Genomic DNA, 24830 nt, shown 5'->3' with positions numbered 1-24830 from the left:
AATTCAGGTGCATTTCTGGGTACCAATGTTTATGTTATTAGGAAAGGCTGAGCTGCTGTAACATAGGCCCTAATGTATGCTACTTTAAAAAAAATTGAAGTTTCTTTTCCCCCACACATAATGGTCCTACTGTGTGCAGCCCAAGTTGATAACCATCGGCTCCACAAGATCATCCAGGAACTCATGGTCCTTCCTTGTCATTCTCCCCCTAACAATGTGCTGCAAACCCTCCCAATACGAGACACTCGCACAGGACATGCTCAAAAGGAGTGGAGGAAACAGTAAATGTGTTCATTTTTTTTTTCTTTAAAGATTTATTTATGCATGCAAGAACTGGGGTACAGGCCAGAGGTGCTGGGGTGAGAGGATTCACCAGAGACAGAGTGGGGAGCAGAACAGGTGGATCTACTGAAACACACTGCTGAGGGGAGCAGCGGGGAGACAGGAGAGGTCTGCGGAGCCATGTGGGTCAGCTCCCTGGCTGGGGATTGAACTCAGGCCCCAGCAGTGATAATGCTGAGCCTTAACCCCTAGGCCACCAGGGAGACCCTCCTTCCTTATTTCAAAGACACCCCTTTCTTTTGTAACGCTGCTGACTATATGTACATATAGAATTATATGCATATAATTTTACATACATATATATGTCTACATGCAACCACACCCTTTTTAAAGACCAATTGGCAACAGGATTCATTAGCTTTAGCATATGGTGCTTGATTAAAATTAGTTTAATTAGTTTGATAGCATCATCCATCAAGTAAATGGAAACAGGGTTTGAAGAAGACTGTACTCTGGGGAGAAGATCAGAATACAGAGAGCTGGTCTTGTTCACATGCACAGACCACAACACGTCACTGAGACCCACAGCAGAAAGAAGAGCTGATGGCAGCTGTAGTCAGACGGGTGGGGCTGAGGGCCTTGGGGTGGTGGGGGGCGAGGCTGCTCTGGAAGAAATTCCACCTGAAAGAAACACTTTGATCTTTTCCCTGAAGAGAAACCCGTTGTCCTGAAACTTCAAAGAAAGAGCTCTCCTGACTTCTGGTTCAACTGAGTGAAGATCATCAATTGACCTCATTTCAAAACTAGCCAAGCATAGACAGGGCAGAGGCTGAAGTCACCGAGCCGGAAGAGTGGACAGGAGCTTAGAGGCGTCCAGCTCATGGGCAGGCTGACCACAACCCGAGTATTTTTTAACCTGTTGAAAGTTTGATGACTAATTTGGGCCAATATTGGAAAAATCCAAGAATTTCACAAAATAATCAAGTTTTCCTTTTTTTTTTTTTTTTTTGCATCCAAAAACTTGGCCACCTGACCTTGAGTTGGGCATTGACAGCTGTGCCTGTTAGACGTTCTAGCTCCCCAGGGGTGCACCATCTGGAGGCCAGGGATGGTGCTGTTGGGGGACAGAGGGCACAGAACTGAAGTGACAGAGGTGAGCTCAATGAACTGTTGGAATATTTGTGTGCCGAGTAGTGTCTCATCCCGGGGCAGGGCCTGGGACAGCTCTTAGAAGCTGCCTAGGTGCTGGGAGAATCCCCCGCCTCCCTGTTCCAGGAGCCTGTTTAGGTCTTGGGTCCTCTTGGCCCGCAGCCCTGTATTCCTTAGCTGTAGGCAGTGCACACAGCCATTGCAACTAGCACGCCTTATTCCTGATTTTAGTTCTTTCTCCTCCTACCAGTTCAGACTCGACTCCAATATCCACTCACAGCATATAGTGGATCAATATTTACTCTGTCAACAAGCGGCTCCTGGGTGTCTGTAGTCTGTCAACTGATCACAATGCTGAGGAATTGAAGATGAGACAAAGTCCTGGCCAAAGAGGCGCTTGCAGTTGCACAATGTTTGTGAAGGTGGGAGCGCGGCTGATGCGGCGAGAGGAGCCTGTCCAGCATCTGCTGGTGCTCGAGAGACTGCAGTGAAGGCGTCATCTAAAGTAAGAAAAAAAGCACAATTTACCCCGTGGAAGAAGAGCTAGTACTCCGACGTCTCCCTCGCATGTACTTTTATGTCTTTTCAAGCTTCTAATGGTTACTTTCTCCAACCCTCACGATTCTGGATGTGGCATTTGGATGGGAGGACCCCAGTGGCCACACAAAGGGTCCCCTGTCCAGCCGATCCTGACCTGAGCACCGGCAATTCCCTGGGGCCAGGACAGAACAGGCCATGGGGGAGATCTGGCCCAGGAGCAAACGCCCCTGTGGGATGGCGGACCGACTCTTCCTGGCGTCCGCTGCCCAGCTCACTGTTCTCCGTCTCCCTGGTCTACGTGCTCTGCTCTTGCTGTCATCCCGCCTGCCCGACTGCTGCGCATGTGATTACATGCACTCATGTTTTGCATGCGCCAGCTCTCCCAGTTGTTTATACCTTTTCAAAACTCCCCCCCCACTATAATAAGTGCATTAAAAATGCAAACAGAAATCAATGACTTAGGGTTTATGCCACAATTCAACTCTTGGAGACACAGGTAAGAGTTTGATGTATCAACACATTCCTCCAGGATGGGAGGTGTTAGCCGCCACACTATTGCTATTTTGGGCCAGAAAATTCCTTAATTTGGAGGACTGCCCTGTGATTGTATTGCAGAACTCCCAGCGTTTTAACCCCCAGATGCCAGGAATAGATGCCTCCCCATCCACCCAGTTGTGACTCTCAAAAATGTACCCAGACATTACCAAAGGACTTCATATTACATATGGTTTTGTGCAACTTGCTTTCCCCCATTTCTTCTCTCTCTTTTTAAAAAATTCAAAACATCTTGGTCATCTTTCCACGTCAGAACATCTAATCTACGTTGGTCTTTAACTTGTTATTTCATGATTTTTTTCAACCTGATATCTTCTATTGATGATCGTCTGGGTCATTTTAAATTTCCTTATTATTATAAAATGCAATGAGGTGAGGGACCTTCCCTCGTGGCACAGGCGGTTGAGCAGAGCGCTATGGAGCTGTCCGCAGCCTCTGCAGCACGGGTTCCATCTCAGCCGGCTGGTGAGGGTCCCACATGGCACAGCAGACCTCTCCTGTCTCACCCGCTGCTCCCCTCAGCAGTGGATTTCAGTAGATCTGCCTGTTCTGTTCCCCACTCTGTCTGGTGAATCCTCTCACCCTCCCGTGCATCTGGCCTGTACCCCAGTTCTTGTAAGCATGAATAAATAAATCTTTAAAAAAATGTAGTGAGGTGAAAAAAACATTGTTTAAAAACCAACTCAACAATAAGCAAAGATTTGAATAAACATTTCTAAGCAAAGATTTGAATAAACATTTCTCAAAAGAAGATATACAAATAGCCAACTAGCCAAGAGGTGCTCAACACCATTATTTATTCCTGATATACAAATCAAAACCTCAGTGAGATGCTACTTTGAGCATTCCAATTTGCACATATTCCATTTCTATAAATTGGGTGGCCCCAGGTACAGCCCAAATCCCGACTCACCATCCATGGCCCTGCTGCAGCCGTCCAGCTTGCGTCTGTGCCCACAGACGGTCTTGCTGCTCATACTTAGCCATTATCGTTAAAATATAAAAAAATGTTCAGTGACTCTAGAACTCAGAAAAGTTAAGCAATGTAACGGGATGACAAACTCTCACCTCATTTTGCCTGGGCTTTTTTAAAACAGAAAATTCACCTTTGTGTTGACGTTATCTTTCTACATTGTGACTGCTTTGGCAGGTAATTTGTCAATATATTTATGAAACATTAAAATAATAATAATAGTGCTCCTCTTACGAAATGGTACAATAACACCTTCGGGGACCAGAAAATACCCAAGGTCTTTGGCTAGCCAACTAAAAGTCCGTTCTTCCCACAGAGGAGGACGTAAGACAGCCCTGGCTTTTGCGCGCAGCGTTTAGCTGCTGTTGTTAATCGCACTGAGAGGCAGAAGCCTGTTTTGCCCAAATGCATGAATCTGGTTTCAGTCGACTTGATAAAAAACATTCTTTTTAGGCCCAATTCCAGCTTGATCTTTTCAGTGGCCATCACACCAGCCCCAGTGTGCTCATCCCTCGGAGGGCCCAGTCAATGCTTCATGTAAAGGCCAGGACGGCTCTGCAAAATTCAAACTCCTTAGGCCAAAGGTGGCAACACAGACAGCAAACCCATGCGTCACTCTGCGTGTGGATCTTGAGGGTAGAAATTCACGAGGTCCCCGGGGCACCCCAGATTTCTTCAATTGTGTGCGATTTGATCCTAGGGAATTCTTTCCACTGAGGTGAACACAGCTGACCCTACAGAAATGGGCTATGAGAAGCTGTTTTCCTTCCAAGCGCAAGGATGAGAAAATTCCTGCAGTTCTTCCACGAATACTGACTGTGGGTCTCCAGCAAGAACCTTCTCTGCTCTGGGAAGCAGAGCCTAAATAAAAGGCCCGCGTGTCCTGCCATAGTAGCTGGACGTCAGAGGAGATGACTGTTCTCATCACAGAACTAGCTCAGCAGGGAAAAGGAAGCCTTTTCCTGTGGCCACCCTGACGCCCGCGTTTGGCTTTTCTCTTATTTTGCTTTTGCTCTTGCATACAAAGTGTAAAAGATCCTAAATGCATCAAAAATCAGAAAATGCTTTTTCCCTAAGCCAGATCTTTCACAAATGATTCAACTTTCTCAGAAAGAGAGACATTTGTATCTTTAGATTGAGGTCGACATTTGGCCAAATTCAAGAAAAATCAGAATAATTGGGAGGCACGCTCCAGGGAATATGCCAGATATTCAAGTAAAAACAAAAGTTTTATGTCAGTTCACACCTGTGAGAGTGGGCAAAATGGGGAGCCCGGTTTGGGAGGGCTGCAAGATCTCCCACACTTTGCTGGGCTGTCTTTTCTAGTGTCCACCCCTGGCGCAAGCTACCCTGCTCTCTCCCTATGGTTTCATCTTATGAAGTGTGGCCTCGGCGCAGGAGCAAAGTCATCCAACAAAACAATAGTTGATCAAACGAAGGGACAGGTGAGGAGCCTTGTGACCAACAGACTGCTTGCAAGGTGGGTTCCTCTCTGGTTAATCCTGATGGTGAAACAGAAGTCGACTGAATTCTGTGAATATCCACGAGGGGGCGAACTTTCACTCCAAATCCTGTCTGCCCGTCTATTCCAAACTGAGCAGGTGGAATTGCGGTGCTTTTATCTTAGCCTTACCTGGCAAGGGAAGGGAAGGTACAGCCTTCCCCCTTCTCAGGCCAAATATTGGACCTGGTTCTCATTTACCCTCCTTCACTCTTCTGCCTTGTCCTCTAGGGATCCGGCCCTCACCACCCATCAGTGACAATCTCTCTCTCCCCACCATGGAGAGCAGTTACCTTCCTGCTGATTTACACATTGAACACACGGCACTGGATTATTTTTTGAGACGCACATCTTACCTTCTAAAGGAGGCTGGTAGGCCTCCCTGGTGGCACAAGGGGTTAAGACACAACATTATGAAGCAATCCGCAGCCACTGCAGCAGGAGTTCTGTCCCCGTTCAGGGAACTATGGTGCAGCAGACCTCTCCTGAGTCACCCACTGCTCCCCTCAGCAGTGTATTTTAGTCAATCTGCCTGTTCTGTTCCCTACTCTGTCTGGTGAATCCTCACCCACCACATCTTGTGTTCATAAATAGATAAATCTTTAAAAAAAAAATAAAGGAGGCTGGAAACTTCCTGACGGTGTGGACTGGGCACTTCCCCCCACATCCTGGTAGATGGGGCCCCCACACTGTGCTGTATAACAATGGGCTGATTTCTAGGGATGCTCTTCCATAGAAATAAACCCTGTTTGTCCTTCCAGAAAACTCAGCCTCTAAATGAAAGTGCAATCTGGCATCTGCATCTGGAGCGTGCAGCATGATGAAAGGAAAAGCTGGAAAGAGGGCAAAGCAGCGGGCCACCTCCTTGTGTTCCCCGCGGACGGACAAGGCATCCGACTTCCCTCCAGGCTTCTTCCTCCGACAGTGCCGAGATTCGGAGTGTGACATCTGGAGTCAGCGACCTGGGTTTGAAACCGGACTCTGGGATGGCTGACCTTGGATGGACAAGTTACTGGGTAGCTCTGAGCCCCAGTGTCTCTAGGTCTACCGTGGAGAAAGAAGTAAAGCATGATCGGGTGGTTATAAGGCATAAATGGGGAAATGCATTTAAAGCCCTTGGCACCGTCTCTGGCACCGTCTCTTACTAGTTATCAGCCATTATTTTTCCAAAGCGCTGTCCCAGGATGGGCGCCAGGTCTAAACACTTAAGGCTGCCTGGGCCTGGCTGCTGCAGAATCCACCTTTCCTCACCTGGCATCACCCAGCTCCACCAATTCACCGAATGCCATGGTTGGGGAGGGGGGGGCTGCCAAGAATGCAGATGGTGAGCCCCTGCTCCCAGAACACTTCAATGCAGATGGTGGGAAATACAGTTCATCTCGCCCCCTTTTCTCCACACACCTCTAGCAGACACGTGGTTCCAAGCGGGGCAGCTGAAAAGTAATGACGCATCCTGGCCATGCCCCTGAGTCTCTGGGTGGATCCCTCTTTGCTGACCCCAGGCTCTCCCTCACCGGCCCACCCACGAGAATCGCGAGAATCCTGTCCCCTCTTGCTGCTCTGTCATCACCTATTCCTGTCCTCACTACACCTTCTCAGCTGTTCCCCAGCACAGGACCCGCTGGAGATTTCGGGTTTGAGACTGACTCTGCTGGAGGACGAGGACCTGGGGCTGGTGGCTCCAGTCTGATCGGATCATCTCAGACCTCGCCTGCCTCCTTCCTTCCTGCTTGTCAGTTGTTCACGACGGTCCCTGGAAACACTGGGCGCCTCTTGGTGACCATGAGGTTTTCTTCGTGGCTTCTGGTTGAAAGTCTTTAGGACCATGTGAAATCTTACAACAGTGACTCGCTTTCAGTGCTTGCAAACCCCTCGACATAATCTTCTCTGGACAACTCTGTCTGGGACACACCCTTGTTCTGACTTCCCAGCATCTTCACGTGGAGAAGCCCGATAGCCCAACAACTGCAGCTATTGGCGTAATTTTAATGGACTGTCCACCTCCCAGCTGGTCCCCTGGCTACTACCCTTTCAAACGAAAAAAAAAAAAAAAAGAAAGACAGGCTTGCCGAAGGATGTGGTAGCTCTCCCTCACACTTGCATTTATTTTTAATGAGTATGCCGGTGGACTCATTCCTTTTGTGGTTGACCTTTTGGAGCTGGTTAAACTGGTTTCTTCCTATCATCAGTCAAAGTCAACTGATCATGAACACAACCTCACAGAAAAAAGAAAGTGCGTTATTTTCTCTTCTCAGCTTAATAATGTTAACTTTGGGTAGACTGTATTCTAGGTGGAAGAACATGCTGGAACCGTCTAAACCCATCGGACACAACCGTCCTGGGGCAGAATCCCCCTTTGCGTGGACCTGCAGGCAGCAGACTTGTCGTGGGCTGGTGCGGGTAATTGCTATAAATAACCAGAGTGTTAATGATTAAAGCAACTCTGGAGCCAGCGGCCGTGAATGCAGCGCCTTCGGAAGCAGCCAGAAGAAACAGAAGTTCGTGCTGTGAGTCCCGGAGTGGGAGAGGGAAGCAAAGGTAAGGAAGTGAGAGCGTTTGTGGGGTGGAAATCCTGGGTCAGAAAAGATTTCTGGCTGAGAACAGTCAGGAAGTTAAGCCAGTAACTGAGAGCAGCCGAAGTCCAGCTAGAGGCTCAGGGAAGAGACCTGGCAAGGGGTGAGGAGGAGGGAAGCGTGGAGGAGGAGACCCACCAGCAGGGAGGACCAGCAGGGAGGACCAGCGGGGAGGACCAGCCGGGAGGACCAACCAGGCTCATGTGCTGCTGGGGTGCTCTGTCTCTTCTGCCTCCCCTGAGCTCAGGGGAGCAGGTGGCTGCTCAGAAGATGCTCTGTGTTATGTAGACACCCAGGATTTGTGAGCCTTCTCTGTGCACAGTGGGGTGGGGGGGTTTCCAGGAGGGGAAGGGAGGGCAGGCAGGAGGAGAGTTTCCTGCCCCAAGGAGTTTTGGGTCTAGTTGGAGAGACAGAAGCAACCATTCGCACAAAGTATCTCATGGAACAGTGAAAATGGTATAAAGTAAAATGCAGGTATTTTAAGGCTCGGTCTTCCAGGTACCTGGACATGCACAGAGGTGGGAAAACACGTGGGTGGAAGGAACGAAGCGTTTAGAGGAAAATGAAACTGGAGAGTAAAAGAACTGAGCTCAGCCAATGGAGGCCTTGAGGGCGGATCCAGACCCTGGGTAATTTGGTGTCCTTTTAAATTAATATTCTTTAACAGAGGGGGTGGGGACCATGGATAATTATTTCCATTAATACAGAGCAAATCTCTTTTATGCTCAAATAAGGGATTTATTACATGCACTGACCATAGCAGAATATTTTACTTATTTGGCATTGTCTCTTGTTTCACAGTTTTTCCAGCATTCATAGCTGGAAAATATTAGTCATTCACACTCACCAAGAGCAGAGATAACTTTCTTGGAGATAGTTACACAGTCTTTTGAAAATATGCTTTCTAAAAAAAATTTTCTTAAATCCCTGGAAGAATAGCAAGACCATTCATGATTTGTGAAGAGGGGCTCACTTTTCACCTAAATACTTGATTATTTAATTCCTTAGTAGCAAGAAAATGTCAAATATCACTTATGCAATCTATACAACAAATATGCTTTTAAGCTTTCTATTATTTTTTTTTAAAGATTTATTTATTTATACAAGAACCGCGGTACAGTCAGAGATGTAGGAGGGTGAGAGGATTCACCAGAGACAGAGCGGGGAACAGAACAGGCAGACGGACCGAAGACACTGCTGAGGGGGGCAGCGGGCGAGGCAGGAGAGGCCTGCCGTGCCATGTGGGTTTCCCCCTGGCCTCCTGGGAATCAAACCCACACTGCAGAGGCTGCAGACAGCTTCACAGTGCGGCGCTCACCACACTGCGCCACCGGGGAGGCCCCCTGTCTATTATTTATGCAAACATTTACCACATTCTATATATTTTATTCTCTCTTCAGTTTTTGCTTCCATCCACATGAATTCATGAGCAGTCTATTCGAGAGATGAAAACTTATATTAAAAAAAAATTTCTGAAACAGTGTTTGGTTCAGAGTTCAACTGTTCAGCTTTGAGATCTCTCGGCGTTGGGACAGGACTCAAATCACACCAAGAGTTATGCACGAACATGTCACAGAAAAACTCAACTAAGATGAGCCTGTATCCCTGGGAGGGTTTTTAATGTCTCGGCAAGAACACTTCCTTCTGCGTGGGGACAAAGTCAGCTGAGGCTTCACGACCTGTGTGGAGAGCATGGGGATCTAAGGATGTCTTACACCCCTATGGAGTAAGACGAAGGCAGCAGGTCCTGCCCTTCTGTGTCCCACCTTGTAACCAAGCTTCTGTCCCCGAAGCCCTAAACTTAGTTTCTTCAACTGTCGGGCTCTACAACCTGCCTCCTCTGTCACATTGGTTCAAATGAACTAATGAATGTGAAACCACTTTTGTACTGGACAGTGTTGGCCACACGTAGGCTGTTTTGAGGGGGCTAATGTTAGCGTGTGAAGAAGTCCCCCCAGTATCTGAAATGACAGCTGTCTCTGAAACCTTTCCTAAGCTACCATGGTGTGAAGTGAAGAAGCAATTGCCATTCATTCACATGGAAAATTGTGGAGCATCCTGAGACCCCCAAATAATCTACCAACTCATACCACATAGCACATAAAACCTAAAGGAGCACTGACTTAGTAAGAGCAGGAGTGGGTGATAACTGCCAGCCTGTCGAAGTCGCTCCCAGGGATGGACTTGACAGTGAACGCTCCTGCTCCGGGCTCAGGCCGTCTCTGTAGAACAGCTGCTGCAAAAGAAATGCTGAAGAGTGTCTTTTCTCTTCACCTTTCATTGGAAAAGCAAAATCCTTTTCAGATTTCTTTTGCCTCGTGATAACAGTTACAAATGTAGGTATTTCATAAAGCAAAGTGTCATAACTCAAACTTTCAAAAAAAGGGGTGCCTGTATTTCTATAACATCCTGACTCAAGTACCCCTTGACGTTCTCTTGAAATACAGTTCAGAATAGTTCAGAATATTAAAGAGAAGCAGCCCCCCGCCCTCTATGATGTGAGGTGTGTCTCTTCACCCAACTTCTCCCCTTCATTATGAAAATCACCCTTTCAGACTTCCTAAGATACTCAGAATTTGCTGAAATAGGCATAGTGAAAGTTCAGAGACCCGTCTTTTTCGCTGAGGTATCTGCTGCTGTCATCTAGTCCTGACATTATATAGTAGGTGCTCAATAAAATTGTGTGGCCTATAAGAATGACAGTTCAATCACAGTAGTAACTATTTTATCTTTCTTTTAATGCAATTTTATTCTTTTCAACAAAGATGCAGGATGAAGTACACAACGCCATGCAATGAATAAGAAATACTTTTCTAACACTCAGTATCTAAATGAAACCATAAGTCTGAAAAATGATTCTGATTTTGGTTTGAGGAAAAAAGGTCATCACGCCCTGAAAAGGATATATTTAAACTCAGAACTTTCTGGAATTTGTTACTTTGTCTATGCGATTTCTTCTAGCACAAAAATGCGAAGATCTGAAACAACCAATTTTATTTCTACTCCTCCCACCCTCGCCCTTGCCTGCCCCTCACTTTGACCTTCCAGGATGTGCTGTGATCCTTCTGAGAGGCAAGTTGTTCCTAAGCTTTGGGTCTTTGTATATGAGATTCTCTTGAACCCAAAATCACCTCCTTCCCTTCCTCTGTTATCTGGTTAACTCCTCCTCCTTCCAGGCTTGCCGTGAAACTTTCTTAGAAAATGTTTCCTGACCCCTAAGACTGGGTTAATAGCACCTTGGGTGATTTTCTAGCCCTTTCTGTTGTGCGTGACGTGACACTAGCTTGCTGTCAGGCTGCTAAGGCCTCATCTGGGCTGCCTCAGAGAGTTGTTGAGCGCATTGAGTGATTAAAGGACCCATCTACGGAAACAAACAGAGCAAGGCTTGGCAGAGAGTACCTTACAATGTTTGCTGACTCTGATGTTAAATGTGGTGTTTGGCCAAATCAAGCCCACACGCTCCTTGAGGGTAAAAACTCTGTCCTATCGCTATCGTATTCCAGCACTGCAAATATTCTGTAAGCATGCATCGAAAAAATGGATTTTTCTGCATCACTGACGCCATATTGGGGAACCCACTTATTTGTTTTTTTTTTGGTAAAGATTTGTTTATTTATGCATACAAGAACTGGGGTACAGGTCAGAAGAGTGAGGGGCGGGAAGGTTCACCAGAGACAGAGTGGGGCACAGAACAGGCAGATCTACTGAAATACACTGATAAGGGGAACAGTGGGGAGACAGGAGAGTTCTGCTGCGCCAAGTGGGTCAGTTCCCTGGAAGGGATCGAACTCTTGCTGCCGTGGCTGCTGATAGCTTGATAGCGCTGACACTTAACCCCTTGTACCACCAGGGAGGCCCTGGAGCCCTCTTATTTGGTTGGAGGTGATAAATCTAGTGATGAATGATGCTGCAAGAGAAAAGATGACCAGGTGGGGAGGGGACCATTCAAGCCTGTTCCACGTCAGAGCGATGCCATTCAGAAAAGGCAGAGGTTTTGGTAACAACATTTACAAAGCTGTGATGTGGAGTAATTAGCCAGCAAGTAGAAGTGATAATTGATGCTATTGGGAACAGACACAGTGAAAACACCTCACTACCTCATTCAACCGCAGTCTGCTCACCGAAGTAGCTATTTCTCTTCCAGGCTGACACCCTGAGCAGGGCTTACGGTGTCACTCATAGCCTGGAGCTGTGCTTTTTCCAGCTTCAACCAGCCAATCTGGCAGCCATCTTGCTGTCTCCAGCTTCCCAGCGCGTTGGGTGTTGGCCTTGCCTGAAGAGCTCAGCTCCTCACTCAGAAACCTACTTCTGTTCTTCAAGACTCAGCTCTGGTGTTGCCACTTGAGAAACAACCACTTCGGTGACCCTGTGGCCTGTAGGAAGCACAGTCTCTGCGCCATCACCTCAAAGGTCACCATCCGTCCGTGAGGCTCTTGTGAAAGACACGGAGCCCTTGTATTTCATTCTGGAGCCCGTAGCACTGAGCACAGGTAAGTGGCAGAGGGACCGACAGCACCTCTAGCTTCCCCTTCACACTGTCACTTCAAGCTCTTACATCTTCGTCCTGCCTTGTGGGCTTAAGTCCAGCTACTGGGACCTACTCTGAACAGCCTCAGGTCGATAGAGCTTCTTAGAGTCTCATTTTCTTTATTTGCAGAAGTAGAGATTACTTGTTAATATTAAACAGACAGAGAGCTCCTGGTTTATCAATGCCATGTAGATCATATTTGCAAGCCACAGCTTTGTCATTCTGCACGTCTGTACCTTTGATTTTCTCTCTTCCGGGTTGGTGTAAATTTACAGCACCAAGCTGAGGGGGTGCAGCGATACTGGGCGTCCTGACCCGGCTTCTGCTCTTACAGAGAGGACATCTGAGGTTTCTCCGTTAAATCAGAGGCAGCTTTCCTCTGAAAGCTTAGTGAATTAAGTGCCCTTCGAGTCTTTGGAGTTCAGAGGTGCATGAACTCTGCACCTTCGTCTGTGAGACTCACTTTCCCCTGTGACTCACAGCCTATTCCCTCCTCTCCCCGCCCCCTAGAGAGAAGGGGGTCCAGGTGGCCTAGGGCCCAGCAGGGAAACAAAGTCTTGTGTTCTTGCTGGGGGGGCTCACCAGGCGATTTCAGAAATCACCCCTTCCCCAACCTCCACTTCCTCTGACGAGATGGGACACTCACTCAATATCTGAATGCCTGATGTAATCGATGGAATAGTCATTTTTACACATTATGCTCCAACAGGGAGCTTACGTTCACAAAGTGTATCCAAGAGAAGTCTCTGGAGTCCAGAGGTGCGTGCACTCTGCGCCTGAGTCTGTGATACCCACTTTCCCCTGTGACTCACGGTTTATTCCCTTCCTCCTGGTGCTCACGAGTGGACGCTGAGTCTCCTCAAGAGACTTGAAAACATTTCTTTGATAACTGTATTCAACAAAAGCCTTTTGACTTCCTGCTCGAGAAGCTAAGGATGTGCTAGACTCGGAGACAAAGCCGGGACTGAGACCCTGCCGTCGGGGACTCTCCAGGCCAGCTGGAAAAATGAAAACAGGAAAATGAAGTTTAAGGTGTTTCAAATAGGAACAACGCAGAGGACTGACATAAAAGGGGGAGACCAGCTGGAGGGGTCAGAGAAAGCCACAGGAGGAAATATTTAGGTTGAGGGGGGAAGGGGCTACCCACAAAAAGGGGGGGACTGGAGATGAATGTCAACTGCAAGCGGGAGAGGATATGGGAACAGAAGTTTTAGAAGGAAAAACTCAGGATCAGCAGAAACAAGCAAAACATAAAACCAGAAAAACCAAAGCTATGTGTTGCTTCCAAGTAAACACGTCAGCCTCAACAATAACTTTAGGGGTTGAACATACGTACTTTTTTCTTTAAGATTTATTTATTTATTTTATACAAGAACTGGGGTACAGGCCAGATGCACAGGTGGGTGAGAGGATTCACCAGAGACAGAGTGGGGAGCAGAACAGGCAGACTGACAAAATACACTGCTGAGGGGAGCAGCGGGGAGACAGGAGAGGTCTGCCACACCATGTGGGAATCTCCCTGGCCAGCTGGGATCGAACCGGCGCTGCAGAGGCTGCGGACAGCTTCACGGCACTGTACTCAATCGCCTGCACCACCAGGGGAGGCCCTGAATATATGCACTTTTTATTTTATTTTATTTTGTTTAAGTTTTTTTTAATTATAAATTTTATTTTTATATTCCCCATACAATTGCGACCCCCTTATTTTGACCCCAATCCCTCCTCTCCCCACCCCCCACCCCCCATAGAGAGTCTCTGGTTCATAGTTGTTTGTTGATTTTGATTTTCACTTTCTTATAGTTATTCATTTTCCTGGTCCCTTATTTAAGTTTTCTAGATTCCTGCTCTGAGTGAGACCATCCGGTATTTTTCTTTTTCTTTCTGGCTTATTTCGCTGAGCATGATCCCTTCCAGCGCCATCCATGTTGCTGCAAATGGCATGTGTTTATCTTTTTTAAATGCTGAGTAATATTCCATGGTGTATATGGACCACTCTATGTAGTTTTTAAAGCAAAGGGATCTCTAAGTGGACGGACACATGGCTGGGTCTTCCCAAGGGTCAGGCACTGACTGGTCAGGGAGTTTGGTCAGTTTAGTCCTAGAAGGTGGTCAGTTTTCTTGACATAATGGGGGCCCTCTGGGTGCCAGAACAGCGAGCTGGCACTGGGACCGGAAGGGCTTCCCTGAGAACAAGAACACCCCATTGGCAGCTGTCCTCCAGGCAGGCCCGTCTTGCCCCCTCCCTCTGGCCTCAGTTATTATCATCCTGAGACACTGAAAAACATCTCAGGCCTCCAAGTCTAGGCAGAACTATTTCTGTGGAAAGAGGCACCATCCCATCCATCAAATAATAAAATTATGTTGTGGGATTTGGTCTTTCACGTGACTAAAATGTACAGGGATTGCTCAGACTGACCGGATTGAAGACCTCAAGCAAAACTTTTTCTTCTCTCTGCTCCACATCCAGGCTCCCCCTACTCATGTTTGGAAACAAGGGAAAAGGGACCCGGCAAGCAGGGAGGCTGCCTGTAGGAAGCGTTCAATTCTGCTCATTGGTAGGAGCAATTGTTACCTGCCCTGCCGAAGCTGAGTTCTTTGGTCCACTTAGCAATCTCCACTTTAACTTTCAAGAAAGATTCTTATTGACTGTTTTCTTCCACAAAATAACCTGTGATGGAACTTGGGCACACTCTCTCTTCTTGGGACTGAACCGCTCTATTCTTTGTTATTTTTTAGCAAGTGTCACCCCCTTGCTATTGCCCTTCAGAGGCATGGTATTCACCTAACCTCTGTGTCCGGGCCTGAGGCTTCTAAGGAAAGCCTGACTCATTTTCCAGTATCCAGCTTAATGGCTGCCATCTTGGCCTTGCCTAAGGGCAATTTGAAACAATTAACTGGGGGTGAGAAGGACTAATGGATTGGCCCCTTGCTACAAGATTGTGTCTTAGTGGATGGGGTGACTGCTTTAGACTGTCATTAGGGTGTAATTATTAATAGCACCCCAACTCCCACTCAAAATTGTCCCGTTTGAATGATAAATTATAGGGTCACCCTACTTAGAGCGGGGTTAATTCTTCCCTTCCTCGGGCAAGGATGGCACAGCAGGAGGAGTCTGATGCAGAACCTGCATGAGGTTTTCCTGTCATCAGTTTTCACCTCCATGCATTTGCTGTCACTCTAGAGAAGATTTCATTTTTCGTTCCTGGCATGGCTTCCTGTATCTCTCCGGACCATTTGGGATTGCTGGCTAGAGGCAGAAAGAACAGTGGTCAGCCACACTGTAACGCCTCCCTCCCTGCTTCCACAGAGCCCGGCCTCAACTGACTTGTCAGTCAAGATCTCTGAAATGAAATGCCACCATTGAAATTCTGGGGTCTGAGAGTTTTCATTCAGGTTTTTTTTTTTTGGCTGCCGTATCCTGAGCATTTCCAGGCTCCAGCATGGTATAGAGGCTCCTTTCACACTCACCCTTCCTCGACTAGCCAATTGCACATTTAAGGACCTGCACTGCCACGCTCCATGCCAGCTGTATAGAACTCCTTTGCTGCAAGAGATAGAACTTAACTCAAAATAGCTTAAGCCCCAAAGGGCGCGTTTTGGCTCGTGCAACTAAAAAGTCTAAGGGTGTCTTGGTTTTAAGCTCCATTAAACAGTATCATTAAGAATCAATTGTGCCTCGTCCTCTCTCCTGCCCCTGGCTCTCCTCGCTCCAGTCTCTCTCTCTCTCTCACCTTCTCTCTCTCTCTCACCTTTTCTTACTCCTGCATCCTCTAGTGGCTTATTTCCCACACAGCAGTGAAATAGGCTCGTTGGCAGGAATAGATCATGCACCTGCCACTGAAGGGGGGGTGGACATGGGCTGTGCCCCCCTTAAACCACAAGCACTAAGCCTGGAAAGAAGGTTATTTCTCCCAAGATACTATTGCCAAAAAGGGGAGAGAAGGTTGTCCTCCGAAGATAAAACGTTTAAAAGGTGTAGGCAAATCTCCCCAGGCTCAGTCTCCTTCAGGAATGTGAGGATGACCCCAGTTACCTGTTCTTTCTCCATGTGAAGGAAAGAAAAGCAAAGGTAAAATATTTGCTTAATATAAACCAACCAACCAACCTCCAGGTTGGGCTGTCTAGGCTTCTGGGAAGTTACCTGGCCTCTGGAGTCTGTTATCAAGTTGGAAAAGGCTTTACCCTCTCACCCTCCTGGAGGGCTCTTCCCTGTTCTCACCGGCAGGTCTCTTACCCTCCCCAGAGGACACAAGGACAAGGGCATGGGAGGGAGCATGGCCAGGGAGGAAGGAATCTCATTCCTGTCTCAGATTCTGCATGTCTTGGCTGGGCATGCGCCAAGACCTGGTCTTATTTCTTTCTTTCTTTTTCTTTTTTTTTTAAAGATTTATTTATTTTTTTATACAAGAACCAGGGTACAGGCCAGATGCATGGGAGGGTGAGAAGATTCACCAGAGACAGAGCGGGGAACAGAACAGGCAGACTGACAAAATACACTGCTGAGGGGAGCAGCGGGCGAGACAGGAGAGGTCTGCGCGCCATGTGGGATTCTCTCCGGCCGACTGGGATGGACCCCATGCTCTGTTGATGTCAGTTTCAACATCTTCAGCAGCAATGTAGCAGGAGTGAGTTAATTCAGCAAGTATGTGTTGAATGTCTAATCCCTTATCCTTTCTCTCCCCTGTGTCTTCATCCTCTGTCCCCTCCTAGACTTTTCCCATCAGTGTTTAAACACCCCCAAGGATTTTTTCAATCTTAAAAACCAACTAACCAAACAGAAAATTCTCCTCACACTACTTCCTTTCTTTCGGGTTTCCATCCCTCGTAATCAATTCTTACGCATTAGCTGTACAATCTGCATTTTCTCCCACTATTTTCTGGGAGTACAAACCTCTGGGCTTTGCCACACACAGAAGCACAGGGTAGCAACGGTGGGATGTCAGCTGGAGTTTGGGGCTCTTGAGGGTAAGACATAGTTCACAGCTACTGGGCAAAGATCTTGTTATCCTTTATCTCCTTTGCAAGGTGACTAGCACTGAGTGTTAAATAAATCTTTGTTGAAGTAACTAATTCACCTGGGTAGGAAACAAAGGAGTAGGGACAGGTTGAGTGCAGGCTGCAGATAAAGGTGAAATTTTAAGTATCCAGAGCTGATGTCAGGAATGCAGGAGGAGAATGTACTGTATTCCAGGCAATGCAGAGAAATAGCCTCAACCGGGGCGTGGCAGAAGAACTTGCTGGATTTGCCAAACAAGGATGATCAATTGTTTTTTGTTGTGGGTTTTGTGTGTTGTTGTTTTTTTTGTTTGTTTGTTTTTTTTTTTTTTTGGTACGGGGAGTTAACTAGAAGTTACCAGTCTGCAATAGGGTAGGAGCAGCAACAGGCAGGGTCCAGAGAATGCAAATATTCTAATTGAAGTGTGCAGTCAGGAGTGGGGTGCACCAGGAGCTTTGGGGAGGTAGGTGATCACATCTGCACGTTTCTCATGAATTCTACACCTTAAATGAGTGCAGCCCATCATGTCCCTGTGGGGAGGGCGCTTCAGGGAAAGAGAACTATGGCAGAAATGAGGCTGCATTTTTCCTACATATAAACCAAACCCTTGTCCACATGCTGGCACCGTTTGTCCTGGAAATGTGAGAGGCCAAGGATGGGTGATGGGTGATTTCTGATGGCTTTTCAGGCACATTGGGAACATTCTAGAAATGCCCCTTTCTCAGCCCCCCATTCCATTCTGATGACTCTCCTAGGGAGGGAACACAACTTCGAGGTCTCTATGGGGCTCTCCCTTGAGTTTCCCACGAGGGTCCTGGGTGTGCAGCTCCAGAATTAGCCAGGAATTTGTGAAGGGTGCTCCGGACTTGGCAGGCTGGGTCTGCACCCGCCTCAGCACCCCCACCCGCTCCCTACACAGCGGCCATCACGTCTGTTCGTGGGGCCCAGGAGACTGAAGCCTCAAGGAGAAGGAGGCACAGAGAAGCAGAGCCCAGCGCGCTCCCCAAGTAGCAGCGCACGGAGCCCGTTTTGCGCGTCCAAAAGTGAATCCATGGGTCTAGTTTTCAATCTCTTCCTCCAAGAGCCTTTCTTCAGAAGATGCCTGGGATCTGGCCAACCTCAGAGGGCGGCACGGGGAAGGGTCAGGGTCTGGAAACCACCCGCTCTTCGGGTATCAAGGATGCAGCGCCAGGATTTTAAGGAACCTGGATTCCTGGGGAGCAGTCAAGTTCTCCAATCCGCCCCCGGCAGGATTCCAGCGGTCTTAAAAAAAGAAAAGGCAACAGGAAAAGAAAGTCTATTTTTAAATCAAGCCAACCCAAGGCGAACCCTCCCCAGGCTCGCTCCTGTCCAAAGGCGGCCAGGCCGCTCCCCCGCGGGGTCCCCTCAGCACACCCACCCCGGCCACCCCGCCCGGCTGAGGCACCAGGGCCGGTGCGGAGCGCGATGCCCGGGCGGGACCTGCGCGCCCCCAGCGCCGGCTCCGCGTGCGCCCAGGGCGCGAGGCGCCGCCGCCCGGGCCCCGGGGCGCTCAGGGAAGGCGGGGCGCGTCCCCCCCGGCGCTGGGGTCCCCAGCTGACCGGAGCTACCTCCGGGTGCCCGCGGCGGCGGCAGGAAGTCCACGGGAACTACAAATCGAGGCATGCTGGGAACATTCCCCGCTCCTCCCAGGAAATGTCCTTTGTCCAGCCCCACAGGAAGCCCCAGCGAGGAGTCGGCCGGGCGGCCAGCCAGTCCGCCACCCGCCCCGGCCGCTGCAGCCGCCCCGCACCCGGGCAGACGCGGCGCGGGGCTCGCCGGGGCGCTGGGGCCCCCCGCTCCTCGCCGCGCCCGCTGCGCGCAGGTAAGAGCGCGGCCAGGGGGGGCCCCTGCCGCCCGGCACCCGCGGATCGCGCCCCGACCCGACCGCTGCGGGGATGGGGCGCGCGAGCGCGGGGGGGCGGCTGCGCCAAGTTGCGCCCCGCGCATCGGACCGGGGCGCGCTCCCCGGGGCAGGGGCGCGGGGCGTCCCCTCGCGGCCCCCGGTCGGGGCTGAGCTCCCCTCGGGCGCCGTGGCGAGGGCTGGGAGGAGGAGGCTGGGGCGCTGGCGCGGAGGCTGCGCCGGAGAGGGAGTCGGACCGTCCCGCCGACCACCGAAGGGGGCATCCGAGACCCTCGGAAAATCCGAGCCCAGGGAGGGGCTGGCGAGGCGCGGAGGAGGCGAGGGGCTTTGTGTGCGGCGCCGACGGGGACCCGCTGCGCGCCCCTCGCCCTGTCAGTCCGCGCGCCGGCCGAGCGCGGGCTCCGGGGGTGCGGCCGGGGGCTGCCCGGAGAGGTCCCCGTTAAGCGCGCGCCCCCCGCGCCCCCCGCTCCAGCACCGGCCCCCCCAGGCCAGCGGCTCGGGTGCCACGAGACCCGGCGAATGGCACAATGATGGTGGGTGGAGATGCGCAGGGGCGCTCTGCCCTGGAGGGGTCGCCGTTTCGCTCGGGTGGGCTCCCCAGCCCCGCAGGCCGAGGCTGCCGGGGGGCGGGCGGTGGGGCGAGCGGCTCCCGCGGCCCGGGGAGGATGCGCAGCCCCTGGACCGCGAGCCGAGGCTCTGCGCGAAGCGCAAGTGCCCAGGAGAGCGCGGAGCAGGCTGGGGGCGGGGCGGAGCCGCGCCAGTGGGGGCGCCCCACGAGTGTGCCCACGGCCAGTGTCCACGAGGGCCAGGCCGGGGGAGTCGGGTTCCCCCTCCCTCTGGGACGTTCCTTTTTCCTAGTCGCCCTCCCCAGGAGTGATTCGCTCGCCCAGCCCAGCCCGGGGATGCAGCGCGCTCTCCCGGGGGAGCAGGTTTGCCCTTCACCTGTGGGGTTCTCGAACGCTCTGCGCCCCCGGCGGCGCCTCCCCCGCGGGGCCGAGGGGGTGGTGAAGGCGGTTGGGTAATGGCTGGCGAGGTAATAGTCTTTAAGGAGCCGTGATGGGTGAGCGGGCAGTTCTGAACTCGACCCAAGTGGAACTCAACTCGCTTGCCCGAGGGGCCTCTGTTTCTCCTGTCTCTTCCCCTGCACACACACCCCCACTTTTTGCCTGCTGTACCCGAGTGTGTACCTCCTCTTACACACCAGCATATGGTTATTATTTAGGTGCATATCAGTTAGTGTGGAATACATTTTAAGAGCCAAGTGAATCTTGCAAAACGCAACTTCGGGGACCCACACTAATGGGAATAGGGGATGCACCTTGTAGAAGTGACCTGTAGGGGGGCAAAGCTGGCTTGTCTAGGAGAGGTGAGTCCCTTGAAGTGAGAGAAGAGTGGAGTGTGTATGTGGGGGACACCCCAGCAGTCCAGGCTGAGGGTTGGAGGGCAGTGAAATAAAGGGGAAAGACTCTGTGAATTCAGATGATTTTGAGTTGGAAGGTACTGGCTGTAGGGGGGGGTGGAGGGGAGCGGTGGAGATTTTTTTTGGGGGGGGGGGAATTTGATGTTCGCAGTTCAGCTGGAACCCAAAGGAAATAAGACAGTTCCAGAGCAAATGAAGGTCACCAGTGGGAAGTCAGGCTACTCTTTAGTTTACAGAAAGGGAAACATAATGGACCTTCAGAAACTACTGGGCTACACGTTGAAAAGACCAGAAGCAGCAAGTGCCTGTGAGGATGTGGAGACCAGGAGACCCCACCCTGCTGGCCGGAATGCAGAGGGGTCCAGCCCTTACAGAAAGTGTGGAAGTGCCTCACAACATTAAACATGGATCTGCCATATGCCCAGTAATCCCACTCCTAGGCTCCCATCCCTAAAATACCAACAAATAAGAACCCTAAATAAGAACAACAATTTGGAAGGAACCCTGCACTCCCGTGTTAATTGCAGCAGTGTTTGCTATAGCTAAAGGATGGAAACAACCCAAGCGCCCCAGCTCAGATGAGAGGGTAAAGAAGATGTGGTGGGGTGTATACACAGTGGAATATTACTCAGTGAGCAAAAATGATAAACTCTTGCCATTGGTGGAAACATGGATGGAGCTAGAAAGGACTAGGCTAAGCAAAATAAGGCAGAAGGAGAAAGATAAATAGCAGATGGTGTCACGAATGTGTGGAACATAAAGTAACTAAATTAATAGTCAGATAAGGACAGGTTGAAAAACTAACCCTTGATAGCTGACTACAGAACTGGCACACCAAGGAGGTGGGGAGGGAGGGTTGGGGAAGTAGGAAGAACAAAGAGGAGAGGCAGCACGATGGCCTGTGGGGTGGCATAGAGGTGGGTTGGTGATGGGCGCACTATGAGGCTGATACCTGATGGGTGTTAATTATAAAGAAAAATACCACAAACCCACTGGGCTGCGAGGGCCAATGGAAACAATCAGACCCAGGAAAAGCAGCCGATTTATGCAGCTGAATTGCAGTGGCAAGGATGACCTCACCGCCGTTGGTATGACTAAGCTGGTGGAGTTGCATCTCATTTCCTCCCCTCCAAAAAAAATTTCTTTGGATTTCCTCAGCTTCTACACGTTTGCCTAATTCTAGCATCCAGTTAAGGGAAAGAGAAAGAGAAAAAGTTAGTTACGGAGATGGTGAATGGAGCCAAGGAAGATTTTGCCTGCTGGCGGGGGGGGGGGGGGGGGAAGCTGCAGTGCCCTCAAGCGCCTGGATGTGAAGAGCCACGGCTGTTGTGCCCTCTGTAGCATGTGGTCTGTGCCATCCACGAAGCTCACCCCTTAGTCTGGCGTTCCAAACCCTTCATGGTTCCATCCAGCGCCTACCTGCCTGCTTCTGGCCTCCCTTGGACCTGAGCCAGCCTCAGTACCTGTGGATTCTTGTAGCAAACAGCTCCCCATTCCGGGACGCGGTGATGGCCTTGTACCGGGGTCTCCATGGCGTCAGGCTGAACTCCATGCTTGTTGGCCATTCCCGCTGCCCGCTTACCTTCTCCAAATCCTCGCCTCGCTCATGCAGCACCCTGGTAGGGACCTCCCCAGATCTCCCCGTCAGAGTTAGCCTCACCCACGTGGGGTTCTTATCCTTGGGCTCACACACATCTGTGGTCTGCTCGTGACCCTGAACTGTGCATTTTCCTCCCCTTCAAACTGGAACCCCCTGGAGGGGGAAGGCGCTCTCCGCCCCTGCTTTGTACCTCGCCGGTGCACAGAGGATGTTTATTTGAAAACAAGATGAAACGAAGGAATGACCGGATGGATAGAAAGAACACATACATCTTCTTCCACCTCCTGCCTTCGCCCTGCCTGTCTCCCTTGTCTGGAAGCCTTTCTCGTAGACCTGTGAGGATTCATGCAGTGGAGTCCGAAGCATCTCGCCATGGCATGTGGAAGCTTTTCCTTTTTGCCTGGATTGAGAGACCCTACAGGGATCTCCCATGGTGTCTAGTATAGAGTTATTCAATAACACTTTCCTGAATGGGTTCTTCGTCGCCCTAGGCTTTCAAATCCTGCGAGCAGGTTATAGACTGGGCTCATGCCGGGTGAGTGACCGCTGGCTTCTCTCATGCTCTGGACCGAAGCAGTTGGCTGTTTCCTGCAGTGTGTTTTCTAGAAAGTAGCATGGGCTGTTCTGCTATTTGCAACTAAGCCAGTGATATCCACCCAGTCGTTTTGATTTTTATAGTGATACCCTCTGCCACGACTAGAATGTAGCGTGCAGAAATGCAAGGCAGATCAGAATCTCACTTCCTCCAAGACATTGCAATTTTGTGGTCCTCTTGTGTATCTTTAACTGGATACTTTTCATGCTTCCACTGGGGAATAACCAGATAGTGCTCATGTGTTGCCTAGGTTTGGTGATTCACACAATATCTCCATTTTAAAAATGAAGAAGTCGGCACTTGGGGGAAGTGAAGACACTTGCTTCAAATCTCAGCTTTTGGACTGGAGAGAGACTGGAATTTCCGTTTCTCGACTCCCAGCCCCGCTCACAATGGATGTGTCTGTCTCCCCGGGAGAGCTGCCGGGCCCTCCTCCCTCGTCCTCTGAGGACATCTACTTTCCAGAATTCATCCTCCTGAGAACATTGCTCACTTTCTGCATTCACCCTAGTGACTCTCATTCTGAGAGAGCTGGTTTTTCATAGACACCTTATTTTCATGCCCTTGAGCTCCATGGCCGTGAGTTAGAAAGCCCTTGGGGCACAGAACTATTCCTAGAATTCTTTTTTCTTTTTTCCCCAGAAAAGAGAATTCTTTCTGTGTCTCCCTCCAGACCAGGCCTCGCCCCTTCTGCATCACCCTCTTGGTCACTCCCAGCCACACTCAACCTTCCCTCTAATCGTTACTATTGTCTGAAGTCTCTGGGGCTCGGTGTCTTCCTAACATCGATAAACTTGAGTGAGCCTCCCCCATGTGCTGGAATATTCACGATTCCCTGCATATGGTGGGGACTGTTTGTCCAAACACAGCCTGCTGTGTGGTGGGCTTCAGGGGCCGAGTTGACAGTGAACTGGTGATGACTAAACATGCAGAAATCAGGCAGGAAACATCACTGGCAGGGGCAGGATCAGGATCAGAAAGCTCGTTCTCTTAGTAAATGTTCATCCTTTCAGTGACTGCCCAGAGAGGCAAGCGCGGCTGGGAGCAAACGCTGTGTGTCACTGAGCGTTTTGACCTCGACCAACATCAGTGCTACCTGATTATGGTTTTTATTAATAGCAGGTGCATGGGGGGGAGAGGGGTGCTGTCAGGTTCCTAGCCCTTGCTCTGGGCTGCCTTCTCCCTGTCTTCTAGGGGATGCCTTTTGCTGTGCATCTGAGTAAATCAAACTGGGTTTCTGCCTTTGCAGATAAGTGGGGGGCTGGGGCGAAGAAAGGCTGGGGTGAAGACGGAAGGTGATGCATTGCGCTTTTACCTCTAAGAGGGTAGCACGGTTTCTGTGGGGTATGGATTTGAGCCTTATTGAATCTGGTATTAAAAGATCAGCAGCCTGTTCTCCTTAGGTGGAAAAGGCTTTTGCCCCAGGCAAGAGTGAACCCAGCTCCCCAGGCTGACTGTGCCTTCCTTATCCCTGACCTCAAAGCCACACAGCACTCTGGAAGCCTCTGGATAAAGGCAGTGTGCCCTGGGTTGCTGTAAGCATGCTCCTTGTCTTAAAGGCGCACAGGACACCTTGGGATCCCCATTTGTTTGGCAGGTTGGTGCTGTGCTGGCGCCCACTCCAGTCCCAGACTGTACTCAGGTGGGCTGGGACTGCGGGAGTGTCCACATCCCTGCTGCAGGGGCTACACTTGGCCTGGGAAGGCCGCTGGGTGCCGCCAGGGAAAACGGCTCCTTTATTCAGAGCGGCATTTTCAATCTTGAGTGAGCCTCCACCATGTGCTGGAATGTTCACGATTCCCCGCGTGTGGTGGGGACTGTGCGTCCAAACCCAGCCTGCCATGGGATGGGCTTTGGGGGCTGAGTTGACAGTGAACTGGTAATGACTAAACATGGAGATATCAGGCATGAACCATCACTGGCAGGGGCGGGATCAGGATGAGAAAGAGAACGTTGCTAGGGTCTCACCAGCAGTTACCAAGCACCATCTATTCTTTTGAGGTTTTATTAATAAGACGCGAGGAAGAACGCGTCCATCCTTGGCTCTTTTTCCCTCCTGCTCATGCAGGAGCCTTTGGAATTTCAAAGAATCACTTTCCCCTAGATTAAAAAAAAAAAAAAAAAACAGCCCCTCTGGTAGGTCTTGCCAGTGACTTCCAGCAGCAATAGATGTTTTTGACAGCAATGGATTTAAATGTCATCAGTGTTCAGTGACTGCTTGTTGGATAAATGTGTT

General features: G+C 50.1%; 1 protein-coding gene and 1 non-coding gene across 2 annotated transcripts in view; one reads left to right on the top strand and one right to left on the bottom strand.

The window, feature by feature from the left end:
* Window positions 1-473: 473 nt before the first annotated feature.
* TRNAD-AUC (transfer RNA aspartic acid (anticodon AUC)) lies at window positions 474-545 on the bottom strand. Its single transcript has one exon. It is a non-coding gene; the product is annotated as a tRNA-Asp (tRNA).
* An 18366-nt stretch (window positions 546-18911) lies between these two features.
* Window positions 18912-24830, top strand: part of ZNF697 (zinc finger protein 697) — a 30129-nt gene continuing 24210 nt past the window's right edge. Inside the window, exon 1 of the mRNA XM_037498616.2 lies at window positions 18912-18940. The gene's annotated coding sequence lies outside the window, so the exon portion shown is untranslated. The remainder of the gene's footprint in view (window positions 18941-24830) is intronic.

Source organism: Talpa occidentalis, unplaced genomic scaffold, assembly GCF_014898055.3.
Source record: "Talpa occidentalis isolate TD23 unplaced genomic scaffold, MPIMG_talOcc4v2.1 talOcc4.9, whole genome shotgun sequence".
Lineage (NCBI taxonomy): Eukaryota > Metazoa > Chordata > Mammalia > Eulipotyphla > Talpidae > Talpa > Talpa occidentalis.
This window is presented reverse-complemented; position numbering and strand designations above follow the sequence as displayed.